The sequence below is a fragment of the Monomorium pharaonis genome, chromosome 9 (assembly GCF_013373865.1).
Source record: "Monomorium pharaonis isolate MP-MQ-018 chromosome 9, ASM1337386v2, whole genome shotgun sequence".
NCBI lineage: Eukaryota > Metazoa > Arthropoda > Insecta > Hymenoptera > Formicidae > Monomorium > Monomorium pharaonis.
In genome coordinates, this window is record NC_050475.1 from 20,232,079 (window position 1) to 20,252,395 (window position 20,317).

General features: G+C 38.5%; 1 protein-coding gene across 4 annotated transcripts in view; it reads right to left on the reverse strand.

Moving 5' to 3' along the window:
• LOC105834487 (elongation of very long chain fatty acids protein AAEL008004) overlaps positions 1-20,317 on the reverse strand; it is a 44,628-nt gene that overhangs the window by 17,633 nt on the left and 6,678 nt on the right. The window contains exon 1 of one of the 4 annotated variants that reach the window (XM_012677015.3): positions 13,548-14,020. The exons of 2 other annotated variants lie outside the window; for them this stretch is intronic. The gene's annotated coding sequence lies outside the window, so the exon portion shown is untranslated. Of the gene's footprint in view, positions 1-13,547; positions 14,021-20,317 lie in introns of those variants that run through there. One more of the 4 variants, XM_012677012.3, reaches the window with a different exon arrangement.

A 20,317-nucleotide genomic window follows, 5' to 3' on the forward strand; every position in this document is an offset into this window, starting at 1 on the left:
TTGGGTGAAACGTAACGCAATAATAATTGCTGGCTGCTGCAAGTTCTCGGTGTCACTGATACTTATTATTTTCACACGTCAATTTAAGCGCCGATAATCGGGCGTGCGTGAAGCTGAAAGCCGTGTGTATCGCCGTAATCGCGGAGACCGGACGAGGCACGAAACCGCAGCGCGCGCGGCGCGTTCTTTTCCTTTTTCTTGTTTTAACGCGCAAATTATCGTTCCCACTAAATAATTACGTGTGATTAACACTAAAAAAAAAAGAGAGACGAGAGAAAGATTAGTCAATACTTGAACGCAGGCAGGTGTCAAATCGTCGTCGGCCGCTTGGGAATCCGCGGAAAGTGCAAACGCACGCGTATCGCGCGAATTCTCGTATTACGCGACGCGATTGCGTAAATAGCCGGTGCGCGGGATGAGGAGATCACGGTAAGACAAAGACGTAAAGGAAAAAAAAACGGTGAAAAGAAAAGTAAAAAAAAAAAGCCGCGAGGAAAGGTAAAAAGGTAAAGACAAGGCGCGCGCGAGCGCGAGCGCACGGTAATCTATTTCCGGAAAAGTAAACGGAATCGGAGGCGAAATAATACAGAGAGCGATTGACGCGACGGCCACCGGACACGATGACGCGAATTTTATCACGACTATCGCGTCACTGTATCTCGCGATTACGGCCTCGACAACAATGTATTCCTCCGTTTAGACGGGGTGTAAACAACGCGCATACTTTCTCCCGTGGCTGCATGCGGACGCTGGAGGCTGGAGCGTGAGAGGAGGAGCGCGGTTTTTTTCAACGCGGCATCGATGTCACGAGCGTAGTAGTCGTCGAGGAGAATGAACGATTGAGGATTACGTGTGCGTAATGTGTGTGTGTGTGAAACTTCGCCAGCAAACTCTAAGCTCTCCAGCGCGGTATACGAATAACAAGCGTTCAATCGTAATGTGAAAGAGTTTACAATGATTTATCGTTGCAAAATTTTATTGGCGTAACTTTTTTTTCTTCTATAAACTCGACGTATTAAGTGAATCTAAATAGAACCTGACTCTAATCCGGTTTTTTTTTTTTTAAAGCAAATTTTTGAAATTATTTCTAGAAAACGTACGCCGAGACTCGCGCGAAAGAAATAATTTTGCTAAAGTGTAAAAATTTAACAGGCACAGATCTAAAAATAATTTTGTTGGATCGTCAAAGTAGTGTACGACTCACATTTTTAATGATGGATTTGAAACGAGAAGTCGACATTCTTGTCTTATCTTGACTTTTTTACATCAAGAATTACTACCATGTCTTGATCTCGACAGTCAATTCTTCAATTTAATTTCTTATCTTAAAAAGTGACACGAAAAGAAAAAGTTTTTTGCAGTCTTCTCAAGTTGGAGCATTCTGCATAATAATCCAACAATATTATTTTTAAATCCATATCGAGAGAGAGAGAGAGAGAGAGAGAGAGAGAGAGAGAGAGAGAGACTTTATTTTCAATTTTATTTGGCAATAAATTTTTCGGCAATTTAATATTTAAAAAATTTAAGTAAAATAAAATCCATAGTTAACCGGTCAAGCGACAGTTACGGGATCAACGTGAAATAACAATAATTTAAATCGTATTCAAGTAACAATTTTGATTACAGTTTTCGTCATTCCCGACATTAAAGAGTGCATGCAGAAAAATACAATAAATTTCAGCATGTATGTTATTACCCCTCTGTATTATTTTCTTACATAATCAACGCAACGGAGATAAGGGAAAGATAAATTTTCCCGTGTGCATGCGATCTCTCTTGTTATTACGAGAAATCGTCAGGATGGCACGTATATCGGCGGATAACTGACATTTCGGCGGGGCGTTGCTTCCCTTCTCGCTGATCGACGTGCCTCGCCGTCGTAATTTGTCGCGACACGTAACGATAATACAAAACACGCATGAAATCGTCGAGGCCACTCGGTCGCCTCAATTAACCATCATATGATTATTGCAATTGCCTATTCGATCACGCCCGCGAGACAGACATCGGCTTCATGAAAGTTACACATGAAAGAGATTGCAATCACTTGCATATGAAACCGACGCGGTAACAAAATAAGGAAGATATCACAGTCACGATGATAAGACACTCCGCTTTCGATTATGGCGCAAGATAAACTATCTTAAAATAATTAACGGGCAATCACGCGCGATGAGCGACGAACGTAATCGCGTTGATCAATTCGACGGATTAAACAAGACTTGGCGCGATTTCGGCGCGACTTCTTAATCGCAACGTTTCAACCGTTGTTGCAACCAAAGGCGACACATTCTCAGGGACTCAAGGTTGGGCTTTCCTTCTTTCCGATATAACACGTGCTCCGGGTCGTGCATACCTTCGATCAGGAAAGGGGGGGGGGGGGGTAGTTACACAAATCTTGGGCAAGCGATTTGCTTAGCACCGATCGGACTGAAGATTCACTTCGACGTAGGTCCATGCCGGTTTCCATCATCTATGCGATTCTTACGCGCAATTCGCCGCGTTTATGTAAGAGCATCGTGTAAAGAATCCTGTATCTTGCGGCACGGTGTATCAGAAAAACAATAATTCTACTTGTGAAAATGAGTAGAGAGTACGTAACTCTTTTTTCACGTGAATCCTTTTTTCTGAGACAAGTGTAGAAAAACGAAGGCAAAGTTACGTACTGACAATTACATGTAAAATGTATTGAGCTCATCTTACATAAGATGGTCATGTTGTGAAAAATCCGTTGAAAAAATGTTTCATCAAATTTTTGTAATCATGACTAAAAAGATGTTTATAGATATGCATTAAATATATAAAACTTTTCGCAATGTTATTTTATATCATGTGACAAAAGAATTTCTACGTTGATATAAAATGCAATATTTGAAATGTATATGTCATAATGCATCTTTTAATATTATGTAATGTAAATGTAAATTCAATGTGTCACTGTTACGAAGTATATTTATAATGTTTTTATCGTTGTATCGTAATTACGTGATACCTACATAACATTATAAAAAGTCTCTCGAGATAACTCGCTCATAACAAATGAGCAGTGGTCAATGTTTTTTCTTCAACGGCCTCAGTAAAAAAAAATAATTTATCTTGTTTTAAACAGGTACTGATAACAAATGAATGATATATAAGTTTAATTCAGCCTCGAATGACCTCACTATGCATAGAAATTTTTCGGCAATTTACAATCAATGATTTATGCCAGCCGTCAATCAGTTACTTTTACTCGGTGTTGTTTTCAGTGAATTTATCGGGACTTCACGTAAAAAAAAACACGTAAAAAAAAGTTTTGAACAGAGTGAAACATATCAGAATAAATCACAATAGAGACATTTAGTGTTTTAACATAAACATTCCAAAGACATTAAAGAAAGAAGATTATTATAATTACAAATTTATATTCATTACATGTAACATGTACTCTGATGGCAGAGAATTGAATATTATTCAAATAATCCTTTATGTAGCTTATTTATATTAAATTTTTTTTATTTTGTTCATTATGTGCATTATTCATCACTTACGTTATTCATTATTGTCGGCGCTCAGTTTATATGAGCTAAAAGTATGAAAATTATATTCAGTATCAAGATCCGTTGCAAACTGAATAGGCAATAAACTTGTCTATATAAACATAGAAGAATGAACTTACCATTCATTATTCATATTATTTTCATTATTGACTGTTATTCATTATTTATTATTCATATTATTTTTTATTCTTTTTTTTTATTAATCATTATCTGAATAACGACTCGAAAATTATGAAACTTTGCAATTCATATTAGGCACGTCTTACTATAAGAGTAATTTCGATAATGGCGCACATGATAAGATCTAGGCTCGTAGTAGCTTCGATAATGAAATACTTTTTACTACTGGAGTTCACTCTGAAATGAATGAGTCTGAAATTAATTCTGGTAAAATCAGAATTTTGCAATTTTTCAAAATAAGGAATAAAATTTTATTTATGTATAAATAATTTAATCGTTTTAATTGAAATTCTAATTGAAATAAAATATTCATGATATAAGTTTCATCCGAATGTAATTTTATTCTAGGACAAAACAAGTAGATTTTTGTTCAAATATTAAAATTTTTACTCGTCATTTTTTATTTAAAATATTATCTAACTCTGTCTAATAAATTATATACAGATGCGTCATGTACATGAATAAATCAAATGAGGTACAGACCGCTCGTTTAGCATCAAAAAGCACCGAGAACCCGAAGATTCTCGGGAATCTTAACACAATCAGACTTGCGGACCGATTCATCGCCTGGATGGGCGTCAAAAATAGATTCGGCCGAAGATGTAGACATTGGTAACTGATGTGAGAATCTCGTCTCCGCGAAAACGGCGCGTCCGTGCCGGATGTAAACGTTCGTATCCCAGTGATTTATATACACTTGACAAACATTTGTCTTTTCCGCTCATATATTTGCACAGGTAAACACCACGAATTCGAGGGTACGCGCGCTCGCGGGCTGCAAGATGAGGCTGAAACCCGATTGTATTTCCGCCACCTTTTCCCCCCTTCGCCTTCGGTGCAAAAGATCGCAATAATTAATTAATTCGTTCCACGAGCCGTTCTTCCACTAGACCCAAGTACTGGGAGAGGTAATTTTAACCGCGTGCAACACGTGCGCCACTTAAACTCATCTTTATCGTTTCATCTGAAATTAACCGCGGCAGAAATTAACGGCTGCACGCTGCCCTCGGCCGTGTGTGTGTGTGTGTGTGTGTGTGTGTGTGTGTGTGTGTGTGTGTGTGTGTGTGTGTGTGTGTGTGTGTGTGTGTGTGTGTGTGTGTATTGCATCGCATGTGCACTCGTAGCGTTAACGCAACATGTAACTGTCGTGACAACGTGTCACCGCACATACCGGTACCGGGGCAAGGCCGCGAGAGACGACGCATTGACGATTCTCGCGGAAACCGACGATTTTACGGCCCGGTCAGGGTCTCGACGTCGCCAGACCCGGTGTGGAATTTGGCGACCACCGGCGCGGCGGCGCGGCGCGGCGAGGCGATCGTGAGACGTGACGCGACGAGGACGACAAATCCGCGAGAATAACGGCTGCTGCATTTCAACGACTGCAGATTCAACTTGCCACATTACGGACGAGTCGACGTTCGTGATGGTGACGAGATGACGTTCTAATGACCTGTGGGAGACGTGCGGCCTTTGCCATTTCTTCTAAGATTGCACAACGAGAGAGGCTGTGCAGCCGCGCATCTCCGATCCCGTCAGGGAGGGAAACATGTTACAAGGCATCGTCATTGAATTGACGATAATTATTAATGTGAAAAGTCGTCGTCCCGGTGACTGTGAGGCCTACCGGCGGACTGAGCTCCGAATTGCCACACTCCGTGACACACCGAAGACTGATTAACCATTACGTAAACGTCTCCTCTCTGCATCGTTTTACGCGTTTCAGAATTTATTTTTTACACACACACACACACATTGAAAGTTGATCGACGACGAGCACAGTTGAAAAAGTTGTGTTAAACCTAACGTATATCGCATGTCCCAAACGGTCCAATTTTTAATTTAACGCGAGGTGAATACGTTAGAAAGTAACAGAAGTATTATGTAAAAAACTAAGACAAAAAATGTAACACTTCGACATAATTTGGGAACAGAATGTGGAAGCACATATCTTTAGTAAAACTAACATTTATAATATGTTGAATTTACGTATAAAACATTCTTTTTATTTGTTTACCCGCAAATTGTGTTATTTTAACACCAAAAAATGGTGAGTATCAATTTAATACATACACAGTAAAAAATTTTGTTTTCTTGTTAAAAAATATCCTGATTAAAATTTTTATATCAAAATTTAACAGTTTGCTTGTTACTTTAACATATTGCTGTTGTGTTAATTCACGTGTTAAATTATTAGAATAACTGAAAAGTGTTAAATCATTAGAATAACTAAAAAAAAGTGTAAAATTAACACAATATGCGCGTACTTTTAATTTTATATAATAAATATGTTTATTATTATCAGTGATAGGATTAATCTGTTAAAATTGACACAAAAAAATATTAAGTTTATTCTATAATCAAGTTTTAACAAGGACCACTTCATTTCTGGGGACTTCACTATCTACCCCGAGATGACGCATTTCTTGTGAAAAAATTCACCTGGATGAATAAAAGGGCTCGCCAAGAACAAAGAACCAAGTAGTACGATTGCATTCATCACATATATTATAATATTGGACTAATTAGTCCAATAATATACACGCATAAATTTTTTATCAATGATCCTGAAACAATCTATACATGCAATTAAAAAAATATTTCCCACTGTGAGAGTACCGTCTAACACCGTTAGAACCTAATATTGATTTTTTTCTCTAATTCCTCATTACGGACGCCCATTTAATTAAAATTCGCCCGTTTAAATAAAGATATATATATATTTGAGATACCATAATGCAAAAATTTCCTGCCGTTCCACATATGGAGTAGAATTTTAAATTCTAATTCGCAGAATCTGAATTGAGACGTCTCTCTTGAGTGAAATACGATCTCGCGGAGGAAACTCACAGAAATTCGAGTATAATCATTCCCGCGGATCAACTTCCGAGGAACGTTCAAATTTTCTCTACCTAATTTTTTTGTGAAAATTATTCAAGCTGTTGAAGTGAAGAAAAAAGGCGGAAGCCTTTTATGTGAGACGTAATTAATGCGAATACGAACAAATAATCAAATTATTATTCAGGCATTAATGCTGATGGCCAATTAATGTAACGTTTCCATCGCGCGTATCGTTACACAAAAAACGTAGAGATATACGTAATGGGCGAGGTAACTTGCGCGGATTGCGCACCCGAAGCACTCCATGTTTACATAGCGTATCGCAATGCCGGCCGTTTTGTTGCGAACATCATAACTATTACAAGGAATCCACCGTAATACTCGATAATGTCAGCTGAACAATTCTGCCGATGCGGAATAGATTAACCGGCATTTTAATCTTCCGTTATATAATATAATTCATTCGTTAAGTCTGTACTCTCGCTCTTACTCCGCCGAAACGATCGTCACGATATCACGGAGAGAAACGGTCGTAGAGAAACGATCGTCGCTGCTTATTTACAATTCAAAACGATTCGGATCGCGTTATGTTATATCAGTTACGTTATACGGAGCGGCGGCGAATCTCGGTCTGTTAAATTAGCGAGAAGGAGAGAAAGAGAAATCCCTGCCTGGTGTGTGTTTTTATACCTTTTACGAAAAAAAAAAAACGTTGACCTCTTTCAAATAAGTTAAAAATAAATTTCTCCTTCTCGCCCAGCATCAGAGGCGGGACGAATTTGGGCGGCATTTTTGCGGATATTGCATCGGATTATCTCATCCGATGCAGATAACGAGCCACGGATCACGAAGCGACGTAAGGTCGATGATGTAATAAAGAAAGCAGAGATCCTGGATTTCGCGCTTTGACTCGACCTTCGAAACTCTTTGTTATTTCCGCGTGCTCCGCAACCTTTCGACTCTAAGGATTTAAATTCCGAGGAAGAGGAGGAACAAATCGGATACACCAGGTCCAGAAAGGAGCCCGGGTGAGCGGAGGGAGAAAGAGCAATCGATTCTTTCTCGTCTACGAAAAAAAAACAAACAAACGATAGACCACCAGCAGCAGCAGCAGCAGCAGCAGCCACCGCGGTGGCGACGGCAGCAGCGGAGCTACAGCTAGCAGGGAAAGTGCATAGCTGCATGAAGTTGTAACTTGCCGAGAGTCGCTGTAACGCATTAATGACTGCGCGTGGAAAGAGAGAGAGAGAGAGAGAGAGAGAGAGAGAGAGAGAGAGAGAGAGAGAGAGAAAGAGAGAAAGAGATGGAGGGAAAGAGAGAGAATCCTCTTACATAAGCGTCATATTAAAGTCCTTCCTCAACATCGTTGATGGGCTGCCGCGAAGACGATCGAAGCCTGTTGTTATCAGCGGTTTTTCGAACGATTCTATGCACCCAGGCCAGGCATCGTAATCAGAGAAATCACGGGATAATTCCGAGTACGAATCGTGAAGCTGCGAGAACGATTCGGCCTCGTCGATTTCGACTCACTGAAATTTCCTAGTAGGATGATATCTGTCTTTTTACGAGAGATTCGATTCTTATCTCGCGGGATTAGTGCCTTCGGATAAAACGATCTTTCCGTCCAGATACAGTCGTCAGATCGAGAGATAATGACACGCGACGACATGAGAGCGCGATCAAGTGGCAGACGCATCGGTCGACGATCCGCGCGACGATCGAGAAGAGACGACGGATTCTGGCCTTGGCAGGTGGACGTACACCGCAGATAGTCGGCGCGACTTTCATTTATTAATGAAACCGACATTAATGACCGGTCCGGCGAGTCGGTCGACGCGGCGGTCGGCGCGACGAGGGGTCGCGGCATGAGATCGCGGATTCCGCTATAGGCGGGAAAAAATGTGGGTACATCCGCGCGCCGAAAGATTCTGGAGAAAGCAGGACTCATTCCGATTTCTGTCAGAAAATTCGCCGGGGCCGCGCCGCGCCGCGCCGCGCCGCGCGTTGCGACACGGCACGCGCGTGCGCGTTTCACGTAATAGAGACAGATAAGCTGGCGTGTCAGGAAAGACCTGCGATCGATGGGGATCAATCACGATCTGTGATAAGTGGATCGATCGTGCGCGCTCGAGGGAATCTCGTAAGACTCGTCGGAAAGACATACACGCGCGCGCGCGCGCGCGCGCGCGCTCGGCGGTGGCACGCGACGCGTTCTCCGCGCGCGCGACACGTTTGTCAAGACTATAAAAAGTGCGTAGCGCGCGCACGAGTTCTTTTTTGCATCTCTTGAGCATATAGATTATACAACAGCTTTTACCGATTGCGTTATTACTGTATACAGTAACCGGCACACACATACACAGACGTAGAAACACTTGTCCGCCAGGCGAGCGGTCGCTCGCTCGCTCGCTAGGTTCACGCAGGATTTCACAGAAATGTGCAATAACTGCTTCTAGCGCGCGACGGTAAAGTTAATTGACCGTGTGACACGTTGTCTTATTTGTATCTTGCCTCTTGAAAGTTGCCCGTAATTAATCTGGAACACACGGTGGCATTCGGCGGTCCAGCTCCTTGCGCAGCTTTCTAGCGCTCTATTAATTTAGTAGGCGTATTAAATTAAAAAGAAAAAAGAAAAAAGTATTTCGTATGTCAAAATTTAAAACTCGTACGCGCCGACAGAAAAAATTCCTACTCGCGCAGGTTGCAAAAGTCTGTCTTCCCCCCTCCCCTCACTCCGAAATGCAACAAGATGTAATTAAGTGAGAGGTAACCTGAAAATTGAATGAATTAAAGGAATGCAGGTTAGCGAAATAGCGGTTTATTAGCGACAGTACACCGTCAATTATTGCCAATTACCGGTGTAATAATTATCAGTGGTATGTTTGCTCTCTTTTATCGCTTTTGGAAACACCCTAATCATTTGTAATAACAAGTCAGGTACCTTGCGACATCAATTTGCCATACTTTAGGAGTTAAATCGATTTACGAGTCGCTTAAACACGTGACGCATGAATCGGCATTCGAGGAGCACGAAGATCTGTTTACATTTGATAAATAACATCTGTTTATCAATCCGATCACGGAAGATAAAGAAGACTTTTCCATTCATTGAAATCCAAAACAGATGAACGCATCAAGAGTAAATTGAATATTTAAACAGGCAATACATGTGTTAACATAGTATAAATATACAAATGAATATATACGCAATAAATGTCATACAAACATACGCGTTACCCCTCTACAAAAACACCACGTGTATAAAGATATGAATAAATCAGAGACGTGCATCATACCGATTGGCTAATAAACCGAATTTTTTGAAGAACGCGAGTGAATTTACTTAGCTAGAGATTATACCCTTTGTCGGTTGTGCTGCTCGCAAGTAGAAGACCTTAAGAAAGAAGGCGGAAATTAATTTGCGTTCACGGAAGGTGAAGGAAAAAATTGTACGTTTCTTTTTCCGTATAATTACCAGGTATACCTATCAAAATGTGCAGTCCATTAGATAATTTTTTTTTTTCGTCTCGTTTCCTCACCGAATTGTGCCATCGATCTGTTTACGTGTCTGCAAAATATTTCGCAATCTCGCTGGATAATCTCGTCCACGTGCGACGTAAATTAAACGAAATATTTATCGAACGGAAATAGGAAACAGAGAATACATTGAAGTCGTTGAACTATGAAATTAATGTTGAACAATTAAATTAACCCCCCGAGAAAACAATAGGCGGACCATAATTAATTAACCATAATTAACAGCTAATAACGGATGAGAGACAAGTCATTGGAGTTTAATATACATAGACCTCGATAATCGTATCATAATGCGCCGTATAAGTGACTATTGAAGCAAGTCCTCGTGTGATATTTCTTCTTCCGCATTCTTCCGGATGAATTAATTACTTCTGTGCGGTATAAAATTTGCTACATTAAGGAAAAAGGCGGAACTATTTATAACGCGTCATTAAAATGAATTTTTTGCCATTGGACGAGGTCAGAGAGAGGTGAATTAAAGTTCTTCCGTCGCACGAGTGTCAGTTCCTTCAATGTCAATCACAGCAAGGAATAACGTATTCAAACTGCGTATTAAATTTTTGAAAGCCAGACCAAGATTTGAATACGTAATAAATCCGTGTTTTTTTTTTTTTAACTTTGTTTAGTCTTGAAAAAATTGACGCGGAGAAATGAGCATAAACGTCAGAATTTTTGTCAGGCGGAAAGGAGCGAGAGAGCAGGACAATTTCTCTATTATTTCGTAGGATTTATTTTTTAATCGCGAACGGTACATCGCGAGGCTCGGAATCTCGGTCTCTCCGTGGCGATCCCACTCGAGACATCGCGTGTTACGTGTCGCATATCGTGCAATAATTAATCCTACATACATTATTGTACGTTGCGTAGCGTTATATAATATAGAATCACGGTGCGCGCGGTATACACACGACAGCGGCGGAACATTTTATGTCGTGGAAGCGGCATTATCTCATTCCGGAGCGGTGTTTAGTCCCCGAAAATGAAGGGGAAGGGGTACATTAGTGGACACGGTAGCGTGATTTAACCGTGCGCGTTACGTCTTTGTAATACGTAGAGAGTGCGTCCGTCTCTCACATCACTCGAGAGAGCGAACGAGTGTGAGAAAGAGGAGAGAAAGGGAAAAGAAGAGAGGCAGAGAGCGAGAAGAAACGTCGTAACTTCTCGAGCGCCAGGGCGTGAAGCAGCTCTGCTTTGATGAAAAAAAAAATGACATAACTCGAAAATACGAATTTTAAGATAATGATAGGAAATTGACCCTGAAGATTAATTTATTTTTGTAAAGAAAAAAACAACACATTTAACTCTCACAAACAAGTGTTTGCTTATGTGAAAAAGTGTTACAATTCCGATAAGGGATGAAATGTACACTATATTAAGGTTGCAGTATTCGGACTTTGAAAACTCAGGACTTAGTTTTAAAGAACATCATAATTGAAAATCAAGTCAGACATATTCAATTTCTTAATCAAAACGTTGTTCTATTTGGAATTTTAAAAATAAAAAATCGCCAATTTATCGAGCGTCACTTTCCATCGATAGACACCTTGCGTCCACATTGTGGAAAAACTAAATTTTTTTAGTTATTAAATTATGTTATACATAAGAATTGTAAATGATTAAAAAGTAGGCGATAAACATGTTGACATTGTACATTTCAAAGATAAGGAAGAAGATATGCGAAAATAATGAATATATAAATTTGAAGAACATTTGAAAATTCAAAATCTCTACACGATGAAAATTTTATAATAAAAATTACTATGGTAAGCGCGGACCAAGAAAGGAATTATGAAAATTTTCACTACGTTTTTCATCAAATTATCATAGTATTTACCCTACTTATAATTCTCTGAAATGTCTTCTTATGGTCCGCAACTGCTATCCTGCACAGTAATTTTTACTATAAAATGTTCTCCGTGTATATTTATCTCGCGCGTCAAACCCGAAAAAGCGCGATCGACTTTTTGATTTGCCGATCACGGACAGTTCGCGGAACGGTGAGCGTAACAATCCGCGCGGAATTTCCGCGCGTTGACGCACTCGTTGCACGGCGAAATAAACGTAGAGGAGCCACGACGATGACGACGACGACGACGACGACGACGACGACGACGACGACGACGCGGCTCGCATCGTGAAACGTTGACTCAAGGCTTCCCTCGGTACATAAGGACGGCCTAACGACTATAAATACGTTCATTAAATGCTCCCACGAACGTCTGTCGCGAACGGATGGAACGTGAATCGAACTCAAATCGCGCGCTCGACGGTGATTCATAAGAGAGCAGAGAGGCGACGAGAAGGCAGAAAGGAAGGAAGGAAGAAAAGAAGGAAGGCAAATATATTTCGTATGCATTTATCGGGCCGATGCCGAACCGATCGATCTGACGGACAATTCGAAATAATTAAAACGTTCAGTTAGATGACGCGCGGCGTCGAAGAGCTCGAAGCTACCTTCGTGATATTTCAATTTACGATCTCTCGAGCGTTAAAATCCGATTCTACAGGGTGTCTGTAAAGTCTGTCCCTATACTGATAGAGAGGATAGTTTGATTCAAACAAATATGTTACTATTCAAATAACTTGCTTACATCGGACAAGTAAATATTATTTGTTTGTGAGAAAATATTACTCGTTTGAAATAAATATTATTGATTTCGTATAAAATAGTTATTTTTTTACAAAATGCTCGTGACATATTTATTTGAACTAAGCAATCTTTTCTCTCAACGTATCCCCCATATACTTTAGAAACCAGTTCAACGTTATAAAAAATACGGAGCGGAATATGTAGCAGAGTAGCTCCTCGAACCGCTTCCAAAATTAGAGGGGAGAGAGAGGAAAAAATAGGGACAGACTTTATTAGACACCCGTACAGAATTTCTTTAGTGATCGCCAATAACGAGGCCATAGATCGATGCAATCTCGATTTATGTCATAGACGAATAGTATGTTCCCCGATATATCATAATGAATTGAACATACTGATATTGGCACTGACCCTTGGCGACCAGTTTCATCAACAACGAAAATAATTTATTCATAGAAAAGCCCATGCAATTCCTTCTTCGATATTACTGTAAAAAGAAAGTAAATTACACAAAATTGCCGTGCAACTCAATGAGCTACATATAAAAATCATACAACGTAAAATTATAATAACTGCTATATTATTGCATTATAAAAAAATCATACAACACAAAATTATAATTTATTATTGCGTTATATTATTGCATTATATTACACGCAGCTTTCAATTAACTAATATTTCTTCGTATCACTGGAACATTATAATCATATACGATTTTAGAGATAACTAATCATATTAATTGTATTGCGTTCTTGGAAACACTTAAATTATTAATATCGCTAATAAATTGCCATTCGTCCTTGATGAAACTGGATCAAGGGACCAGAATTGATCGAGGAAGAAAGTATCACTGTACTTACTAATCGTCGGAGGATTGCGACTGCAGATTGCACACCAATTGATCAATGTTCGTCCAAAAATCGTAACACACACTACAATCGTGACACTTCGAAAGCGCGAAAGCGACGAGTTCTTCCCTCTCTTCTCTCTATTTTCCGATCGTCGTTCTCTCAAATTTCGTTTTACCCGGAAAGATAAAGGGATTGACACGATAATGACGATATCGACAGTGACGATATCGGCGATGACGATTCTGCGCGAGAAAAATCGCCGAGAATCTACGTTACTTCCTCGCCTTCTCCAAGCGCGAGATTTATTCCGCCGATGAGGTTTCAGAAGATAATGATTTTAAAAAAAGGGAATTGAAAAAAGAAGAAAGAAAAGGGGGGGAAAGAAAGGAGAAGAGAGGAGCGTTATCGACCGTGTCGATATCGAAGCGACGAACGCACCGCCGTCGTGCCAACTCGCGGACTGGCGGACGCAACGCCGGTGCATTGCTTTTAACCGATTCGCCATATTGGTCCCTTCTACCGCCCCTCTCCCTCGCCCTCTCTCTCTCTCTATGTATCTCCTTCTTTTTCTCTCCTCCCGCTAACGTCCTCCGTATCTTGTCAGGTTGTGCGCGGCGACGTCGAGATTATGGTTCACCTGCATACGATTCCTGACGTCGTCGCGGCGTTCACCGCGTGACGTCAACGAGGCGACGAGCCGACGACGGTAATTCCTAAAAGGCGAAGCCGCACCAGGTGAGATAAAGTGCGAATCGCAGCGTAGACCGACCGCGAGAATGAGCAATCCGAAATTCGCGAAACATCGTTATAAAATGTATTAAACGATGAAATGTAAATAAATTTTTTCTTAAGTCAAATTATACGTTGTTTAATTTTTAACTTCGACGGATGCCCTGAAATTTATTCGAACGCAAAACATGTAGTTAAGGAACTATCGCGTCAAATGTCAATTACTTAATTTCAAAGCAAGCAATATCTATTTTGATGTGCACCTAGTAAATAACAAGTTAAATTTTATTTTTTATATATTTGTCATTTTTTTTAAATTCCTTTGATATTTAAATAATTCATCCGAAAACAAAAAATTATCTTAATAATTTTTGTAATTTAATCTAGAAATTTGAAATCCGTCATTTTGACAGTTGTCTAGTGTCAAAAATAATTGATTAAAAATAACTCAAATTAGATAAAACTCGACATTACGATTATTAAGTAAAAAATGTACGTCAAAATGAAAAAGCGCTCGCCTTCTACATTTGTTCGTATAAATGTTCACCTATATGCACCACAAAGCTCCGCCCGGATGCACCTTAACGGCGATAAGCCGCGACACCGCGGACATCCGGACGGATTATTACGTTATGTCACGTCAGAGACGCGCGCTTCACGATGTGCAAATAGCAGTCTGCACTTTTGACGCGGCTTCTCGTGATCCTTCGTCCCGTCACGTCGTTCTCGTATGGGTAAATACGATCGCACGGCGGATAGTACATATCCTATTTATCGAGTGATGAATTCTAAAAGAGGAAATTACGATGCGTTCGGTGCATTTGCAGAATGCAAAAAAAAAACTCCGCGAATTTTACGCCGGACCGATCGACACGCTAGCTTTACACAGCTTGACACGCGAAGACATCATGTATATTAAATAGCAAATAATTATCAGACATGTGTGATAATAAAATAACCCACGGCTGCTGGCCGCTTTTCGTACATCGTCAATCCGAATCAGTCAAATAACGTATTAATTTACAGCAGAGTGAAAATGTTGCTTTTCGCGGATGTGACTTCATCTCTGCACTACCTTTGATCCGATCCTCGTACATCGTAATTTTCCGACGAAAGATTAAAAATGCGGAAGGCAATCGTTCAATAGAGAAAACGTTTATCGGACAACAACTAGTTATTGCAGAAGAGAAAGAGGACTTTTTGAATCTCTTAGTAAAAGGGATTATTATAATAAATATAATGTGTTAATTGTAATAATTAACAATTTATTAATATAATTGTTATGACTATTCCAAATTTCCAAAGTATTTCTTTTATCTTCAGGAATTCCTCCTTTTCTTTTACGTTCATAATGACGACACGACAAAAAGTTTAACAACTTGACCGCAACCATATGCCAATCGAATTTTAATGCTAACATAATCTCACATTACGTTTCTTTATGCGGACTCAACATGTTTAGACGATTAACAATTTTAAATGATGCGTTTCGTAAGCAACAGCGAATTTTTTTTTCCAACTACAGATAAACTCAATACAATAATATATGCTATTGCAATATCAACATTGTACTTGCATTAATAGCAAATATTATTGTATTGAATATTTTATGTAGTTGGCAGCCCGCAATCACATATGTTATTGGCTATATTACTTTTTTTTCTGTGTGGTAAAGATAATTTAATTAAAATCGAAACGTTAGCATTTTTATTAACTGTATGCAACTATTATTAATAAAATAGCACAAAATACAAAAATCTAGCTTAAATTATTATTTTCATAAAATTGAATTTGTATGTGTTTACAAAAAGTTCGTGAGAAATTTGCTGCAGTTGTACATTGCAAACGATATAATTACGAGATAAGCTGTAATCTAATTTAAAGAAATTTCGTCCAAGAACAATTACTAGTTTATGTCCCGTATAGAACTTTGTAGGAACGTGTCCTAAGTCTGTAAAGAGCCTAGAGGACAAGCATGTCCTAAGACATAGCCTGCCATCATTAAACTTAGAAAGAAGATTTAAAAAGAGGGATTCTTAATTCTGATGGAAATTTTCTAAACAGACCTCGACACGTGCATAGATGTTTCTACAAAAACTTATCATCGTTTAATCGATCTTGTTTTGCAAAAGACTGGAAAAAGATGAAAATGATAATTCACATCATTTACATTTTTTTTTATCATTCTGCAATTACCTGCAAAAACAAATTCTATATATATCGCTTAAACTATTATGAGTTGTAGATTTGCTAATATCCCCAAACAAAAAAGGAATCTATTAAATGTAAGAAAAAAAGTATTCTTATGGAAAAAATGACTCAAATATTAAGTATTTACACTCAAATTTAAGTATTAATACTAAATTTTGGGAGTTTATTTTCAAATTTGAATATACATATGTATAAACGCACGCAAAGAGTTTATAAACGGCAATGGTTATGCCGAGCTCGTAAACAATAACTCCCTGCGTGCCTACAGCGACCACGGACCGTGCGTCTCACTGACTTGTCTTATCTCGCTTGCCGATATTTGGCGACAGGTCGGGCGAATTGATTATTTTTAATTAATAACTCATTAACTATTGCAAAATGATAAAAGATTTTTCTACTCAATTTAGTTCGTTCTATCTCTATGCAGGCGCTGCATTGAAAATTTTCAGACACCCTGTATACGTACATTTTTCCATTTGTTGAGTAATTACACTGAAAATTGAGTGTTCTCAATCAAAGATTTAAGTGTATACACGCAATGACTCAAGTATAAGCATAATTAGACATTTAAAAAATTACAACGTTAAAACTCAAAAGCAATACAAATTAATTGACATTTCATCGACCATAGAAAATCAGAATATATTGAATAACTCTCACCATTGCAATACAATAAGAGTACGATCATCATAAAGTATAAGTAGTTTATTTCTAACTTTGCTCGAGACGGAAAGCGCTATTTTGAGTATGGACTTTCCAGGGAAGGACCGGATATTCCAGTCAAAGGCCAGACAAGTTCAACGACACGGAGTAAGAAATTCCAATACAAAATATATGCTGATAAGATGCGAATTTACTACCCCTCTATAGCCTACTAGGCAAAGTCTTTAGGATCCCCGGCAATCTCCGCGATTGTCCCGTCTGAATTGCGAAACAAACGGAACTCGAAGGCGATCGGTTCACACACACAGTAGCCTTGGCGGACGTTTACGTTTTCTCGAACGCCTACATTTCCTTCTGGTCATGCAGATACTTTTGCCGAGTCCAAAGATCACACGATCTCGCAATCGCGTCTCTGGAAGAGGTCCACGGGTTATATATGGGAACCGATCGGCCGTGGATCGGCCTTTGGATCAACGATTATCCAAAGGCCAAAAAATTAAAAACGAAAAGAGAGAAGCGAGCGTGATGATTCAATCGAAGAAAGACAGGCACGATGAAGAAGATGCTCGTCGAGTTTTAAAGCGCTACTGTATGCGCATAGTATTAATCACGATAAAAAAAAGTAATCATGCTCTTCTGCTCGTGCTCGCCTTCTCTCTCAGAAATGCATGCTGTTTCTTTCTTTTGCAAATAAATTATACATTTCGCAAAAAAAAAAAACAGCCCATGAACTTCTCGAAATATCCCGATTTCGCGAGAGTCGCCTCACCTATCAGTTCCTTGACATCTGTACTTTGACAAACGAATGCCAATAAAAATCGCCTAAATCCGAGACCTCTCTGGCGCTCACGTTCCTTCGACGCGACGGAACATTACGCCAGCCGTATTTAGCGCAACACTTCGCTTTCTTAACTTTAATTTTGTAAGCGGCTTTTGCGATCTGAGAAGAAATAATAGCGTCGGAGTATAACGACGGATCGTACGGCCGTGCAATTATATTCAGGAAGCGATCAATGTTGCATGACGTTTTTACGTAACGCATAAACAATAGATGCGCTAATCGATTTGACGTCTACCGGCCAGACTGTCATTAAATAGAACGTTACCGTGTGTAGAATTGCGGGCTACGGCTGTGTGCGCGGCTGATCTTGCAAAATTATTTCGCGTGCAGATAAAGAGAACTATATATTGGTGCTTAATATGCCTCATATATGTGTAATGAGCTCTCATATGAATAATTTTTCACGTTGCAACATCATTTTTCCATCGTCTATGTTGCAATCGTCCGTGTAAAAAAAAATAAATTGCGCTGTAAATAACTTTTTGCAATTATGAGAGAAAAAGAGATAGCGCATCTTTCAAATTACAAATTGTATACGCAATATGGGAAGTAATCATTTAAGCATGACTGACATGGCTAACGGGCCGTCGTATCACGAATTGTTTATCACAAATCTTATAGTTTTAAACAGCGATTTACGATTGTTGTAAATCATTGTTTTGAATAATGATTTACGATTATTAGTTCATAACTTGAATTATTAATTGTTTTAGGAAGAAACGCTATCGGAAACGCATAGTTTCTACTCCTACGTTACCTCGTGACTATAATTAACGTTGTTTTGATTTACCATTATAAATGTCAGATGTCAATCATGCTTAAATGATTACGATAGTTTGGATTTACAATACTTCGTAATATATCGAAGGTCTAATTAACAATTAAGTTATAAAAATATAATAACAGAATAAGAAATAGATAATACCATTAAAAAAGAAGAAGCTATTTAAACAGAAATCATTTCGTTACTATCTTTGACGTATGGAGGAAAAATTATAGATAATTAATTTTGTAAAACAGTAACAGCATCTGTATAGAAACGCGCGCACGCGAATATGCAATCATAACTAAGTTATTTCGATGATCTAACAATATAATAACAACATAATGACGATTTGCATAAATTTCGCTAATAATTTTAATTTTTTAGTCATTTTTTTGTACTTCCTGATTATAAAAATTGAATTTTAATAATACAAAAAAATGATGCTTATCTATATAAATACATTAAATTGATGAATATGTAAAATACCGCCAATACGAGAGCGAAACAGAATGTTCTAAAGCACACAGCACATGTTTATGTTTCAAAGTACAAGAGAGTACCAGAAAAATAATTTGATGTTTTATCTCTATAACCGCAGGATAAGACCAACCCACTCACTTAAGATCAACTACATTATACCTGGAATAATATTTAACTACAGAATTAAGTATAAAATATTGATATTTAATATGCAAAAAACATTTCTTTAATCGAGCTTAACCAAATCGAATAATCGAAAAAAAGATTTTGGTACATTAAAAAATAATTTTTCTGTAAAATTATATTTTAACTTTAATTATAATTTTTTTAAAAATCGAAAATTATAGCTACTTAAATTTTCACATGTTTTTGAGCCATCGGTCTTAATGGAATATGTAGCTTATATGCGATACCTTGCTCTCCTTATGAAAACTGTAGCTATATACAAATAGAAATCAATAATATTTAATTATTTCAGGATGATTGTTTCATTTCATCAATTATCATTAAATTGTCAATTAATTACTATTAAATAAAATATAATTGGAAAATGTTCAATTAAAGGAGGAGGAATCAAAATAAGATTCTATTGTGAATTTTTAATGAAAAACAAAAAGGGAATGTTACGTTAATTTTTTTCATGTTTATTTTAGTTTTTATTTTCTTTTAAAAAAAATCATATTTTTCTTTACTTGACTCAACCGTCTCGGCTCACAATGATTTCTCTGTTCCTATCTCACACGACTCTAGCATCTTTCCTTCCCAACATCCAACCAGGAAATCTATACCAGTTCTCTACTCTTCTAACGAACTGGCCCAGTTTTACCCTGCATTATTCTCAAGGTACAAGAGTCTCTTTTCATCGGAGCTAAGACGTACAGGGCGAGATTTTCCTTCGGAGCTGAGTGTTACGAAATTTCTTTTATGAATGGCACATACGATCGAGGGAAACGGCGGAGAAGGTTTATAGAAAAGACAGGCAGGCAGGCAAGTGGCAATAGAGGGTCGACGATCCTATCACAAAACACGGGATGTAGATCGGCGTCGTGGCGTATCGTTTTCGCACACGTTTACGGCCTTGGCCTAGTA